The following is a 5003-nucleotide window of genomic DNA, read 5'->3' on the forward strand; positions in this document are numbered from 1 at the left end:
CCTAACACAGTACCCCTCCCATTTTATTACATTTTTACCATCTGTTAATTTATTAATTTATTTTTCTTTTTTAATCTGGTTCTTCTTTTGATCAGGACCTGGCTTACTAAAGGAAAATGAACTGTCTTGTTTGTAAAATTGCAGTAAAAGATCTAAATGGCAAGAATACACTTTTCTAGGTCATTTGATGTTTCACACAAATTGCATTTCTTATCGGAAATTGATAGTTTTTAGTTGGATTATTTTCTCAATTTAATACTTTTACGGGTTCTGATACTGGCAGAACCCCGTGTTTGTCCACCAAACAAGGAATTCCCTCGCCGTGATCTTGGGGGGTACCCATACAAGACAAGAGCACTTGCCGGACTGGATTGAACCTTATTTTTTCGTATCACGTCCATAAGTTAGCAATAACCTGTCAGTCGTGGCAAGTTAGGGCCCTCCGGGCCAGTACTAAGTACTTCTGTGAGAGGACATTCCATTTGGGTTTCACAACAAACAAATGCATTCTGATTGATTTTGATGTGTTTAAGCCCTAAATGTCGTCGGAAAACCAGTTAACAAGGTAAAAACAGGCGTTAGCTAAAACCGTTAAATTACCTGAAATTGATTGAAAGTTTCCTAAAACACATGAACCAGTCAGAAAAACCTTGGCCAACAAAACTGTAGGCGCTCCTTACTTCTTCCTAAATAAATTGAATTAAATATAGAATATAGGCCAAAGGCCAAGCACTGGGACCTATGAGGTCATTCTACGTTGGAATGGAAATTGACAGTAAAAGGTTGGAAAGGTATAACAAGAAGACCTTGCAGTTGCACTATGAATCAAACGTTACGAGAGGGTGGAAAGTAAGATGAAAGACTATGAAAGGATGTACCGTAAAAAGGGGTTGCAGCTAGGGGCCAAAGGCACACTGCAAAGAATCTTAAGAAATGCCTACAGTGCACCACGTGAGGCGCATTGACGAAACTAACTCCCTATGGGAACTTCGTAACAAACACAATATTCTTTGGAAGCTTGAATCTCAAGTCAATGATCCCTGTGGGCTTGTTCCATATGAACAAGATTCACCTTTTGAAGAATAATAAGGCAGTTTCTCTGCCACATTCAAAAGTTTCGACAGTGCGCCTCTGGGTAACTTTTAAATCTTCACTGGTATGCCAAGGTTAGGCCTACCACGGGGTTTCAATAGAAATTCATTTCTCGGTATAACGTGGTTCGGATTCCACAATAAGCTGTAGGTCCTGTTGCTGGGTAACCAATCGGTTCTTAGCCACGTAAAATAAGTCTAATCCTTCGGGCCAGCCCTAGGAGAGTTGTTAATCAGCTCAGTGGTCTGGTTAAACTAAGGTATACTTAACTTTATGGACTTAAGATACAGCGTACATTGACAATGTATTATTAACAGTTTCGGCCCAGCTGGTGTGGGAAGAATGACAGTCAGTAACCAAAAACTATTGAAACACAAAAAACAAAGCTCAATAATCAAAATCTTCTATTCATTGATAATATAATGCTTCACCGTCTCTTACTATACTAGTCCTACTTACTGGAGCCGTTCCGTTCTTCCAAGAAACAGAGACCTACGAAAACAGGGAAAGGTAAGTGACAGGCATGTTACTTACGAGGTCCGAGTGGTGTGGCGTGGACGTGGAGTGGAGTAATTGTGTCTTTTCTTTAAGAGGGTCACCGTTACCAACTACAAGTTACATGAAGTTCGAAACAAGTAATGAGGTCTTTTTCAGTTGACCGTTGTCAAAGTGGCTATAATAATCGATAAAAAGTTCAAAGTTGAAATTTGAATATTCATATAATACGACTAAGGATAATTCCCTATATTAGACCGGGATCTGCTCAGCGAGATGGCCCCTGGTATGGAATAATGGAAGTAATAGCAAAATATCTCAAAGCATAGTTTCTGTTTTTCATAAACCAAGCTTTCTGGGTTATTATTATTTTGTCCTTTCTCTCACTGAGAGCAAAAACGTGATCAGACACATCCTGTATTCTCTCCATGAAAAAAAATCAACTACAGGTGTCATACACTTCTTTGCACCATCTGTTTGATGCAATGTAGTAGCATTTTCTGTAACTGAAAGGAACAAAAATAACCAAAAATCAAAGTGTAGGAAAAAATAACACATTTATTCTTTCCAATATTTTATCATTATATGTAGGATATATATATATATATATATATATATATATATATATATATATATATATATATATATATATATATAATCATCCTATAAGAGGGTAGAGGAAGGACTGTCATTGACCCTGGGAAAGGCTCATCTGTCATTTAGGGTTGTTTCCTCCCGTGGAGGGGTCCACGACAATTTAGGCACACCTTTGCCTTAAGGTGCATTTTATCTGTATCCCAAACCTTTAGTACTTCCTAAAGCAATAATCCCCAATTAATACAACTTACTACCAGGAAGGCAAAATCATTCCTGACGATGTGTGCATTTGTCCAGGGAACGAAAATGAAAATAATATCTTTGACAAATGAATTTGCACCAATTTAATTCACCATTAAACGGCAAGGGATGTTTGTCTACCCTTTTTGGATTGCCTAATACATACAATTACAGTAATGTGCTGACAGTGTTTACAGAAAACCTACCAATATTTCACCCCAAGTTCATTTTTACTCTGGTGAAAGCAATTAAGAAATCAGTGTTACATATATGTAGCCATGAATACATTGATGATGAAATAAATACATTAGGAATACAGTATTGGAAAAATATCTCTACAACACAAAAATCGGGCTTGTGCTACCATAAAATGATATTGTCGAGATATCCTTATCTACTTAAGAATTTTGGAGTTAATAAAGAATTTAAGAACAATAAAACTAAGAAACATGCACAGCGCTTATAAGGAAATCTCCCGACAATGCTAAACGATTGGGACATCAAATTACTTGTAAGTCTTGTGATAACTTTTATATTGGTCAAACTGGAAAAACACAGGAAACGTGAATAAGGAAAGCATAAAAAATGTCTAGGATATGCATAGGTAAACAATGGAGTATCTGTCCATGTTAGTGAAAACAATCATACAATCAACTGGGCATGATTATGAAAAAAGATAGTTTATAATTGAGTGTAGTTTTTGTAAAAGAAAGCCTTTGTAAGGCTTTGGAATACCAGTCAAGGTATGAATAAACTTGTTCCATTAATTTCAATACGTATGATATGTATGGGAAAAGGATAATCAGATTTGTAAACAGAGTACCTTACTCAAGCACAAATGAGTGTTTGACTCCACCCCCAAGCATCTGTCAGGTGTGGATTTTTAGTTTTCAACGGTCGTATGTTTGTTTGTACTGTACTGTCCCTAGCATATATATTATGAATTTCTGCCACCATGTATCTGTCCCTCGTCATTGGCTTAGAAATACAGCCAAACCCAGGCAGAACCTACACACCAAGTCTTTTATTTTTCCCTGTGGTAATGAGATGTATAAATCACCTGTCAGAGTGATTGTAATTACACACACACACACACACACACACACACACACACACACATACATATATATATATATATATATATATATATATATATATATATATATATATATATATATATATATATATATATATATATATATATATATCATATATATCATATCTGATTTATCCTGTGGAAAGTGGGGTCTTGATAGAAAGAGTAAAACCAGTACTGTTATTCAGTTATGACTACCAACTTCGGAGTATCTATGTCTCCATCATCAGGTCTGACAACAAAACCACAGAAAGAAAAATTAAAAAATCACTAAATCACAAATGATCACTGGAATACAGTAATGTTATACAAAAGGTTATATAAAAACTGGTAATGTACAAGGATAAAAAACGAAACAAAACAATACTAAAAGAAACACATACCTGCAACATGAAGGCATACGCATACATACTCTAAAAATTAAAAAACACATCATCTCTGTGGAACTCTCGTCGTTACTGAGGGAAGGTTTCACTTGTAAAGTGTGCAGGCTCCATGGGAGCCACTCGACTAGAGAGAATGGAAAATGAGTCTAAGCATAAACTGTGATCACTATTTTCTGCATGATCCCGTATGGGACTGATTGTTCTAAACAGATCTTAAGTGTTCAAACCATCGTACAGGTGCTTGGCGCTTTGTTTTTCCAACGTAAATTGCATTACAACAATACACTCGTATTTATAAACAACGTAAGATTGTAGTTCTGGGGGTACGATGTCTTTGTACTTAAATAAACTACCAATGGTATACTTAGATTTAAATACTACCCTGACATTAACTTGGGGATAAAATTCCCTCATAAGATATAATAGTCTATCTTTAATAGAAAATACATAGTCAAATATAGCACAGCTGTATTGGCTTTTGAAATAGAAACTTTCGGGAACAATAGCTTTTCTAACTGTTTGCCAACATATGTATCTAGGAAAGCAATGATAAAACCGTTTTTACGAGGCATTTCTTTTATAAACTGAAATTCTGGATGAAGACTAAAATAACTTGAACAAATGTTAAGTGCACGGTTTACGAGTGTAGTGAAGAGACTAAATTTAGTAGAGTACTGTATAACAAGCAGATACACTTGTTAACCTTCTCTCTTAAACCTTGCTGTAATTATAATACTGACACTGGTTTCTGTTGGTTGTAAAGAATCCTGAGGTTCACACCAGGCTCCAAATTCTCTTTCAAACCTGGCTACACTTGCCGCCCGCCTGAGTTATCATTAGACCTTGATTTAATCTCAGCCAACCAACCAAGTTGACCAGTAGTCAAGACCCACGCAGATTTCAAAACATTTCCTTCGGTTTTCAATGTTATCATATGAATATAAACTCTGGAAATACATATATTATATACATATAGTATCCTCGGCATGCGGTTCATCTCATTAGTTTTTTTTATATATATCTTTTATTTGTGTAAGACAGTCAGAAAACTTAAGAATCTATTCTTGCGCTTTAGGTTTTTTAAAGAAATCAGTGGT

The 5003-nt window shown here is 35.7% G+C and overlaps 1 protein-coding gene across 3 annotated transcripts in view; it reads right to left on the reverse strand.

The window, feature by feature from the left end:
• The window catches only part of LOC136825442 (uncharacterized), a 98263-nt gene extending 94222 nt beyond the window's left edge, over positions 1-4041 (reverse strand). Inside the window, exon 1 of one of the 3 annotated variants that reach the window (XM_067081890.1) lies at positions 3904-4041. The gene's annotated coding sequence lies outside the window, so the exon portion shown is untranslated. Of the gene's footprint in view, positions 1-1551; positions 1719-3903 lie in introns of those variants that run through there. The other 2 variants (XM_067081889.1, XM_067081891.1) reach the window with 2 other exon arrangements.
• Positions 4042-5003: the final 962 nt, after the last annotated feature.

The sequence above is a fragment of the Macrobrachium rosenbergii genome, chromosome 37, assembly GCF_040412425.1.
Source record: "Macrobrachium rosenbergii isolate ZJJX-2024 chromosome 37, ASM4041242v1, whole genome shotgun sequence".
In the NCBI taxonomy this organism is placed as follows: domain Eukaryota; kingdom Metazoa; phylum Arthropoda; class Malacostraca; order Decapoda; family Palaemonidae; genus Macrobrachium; species Macrobrachium rosenbergii.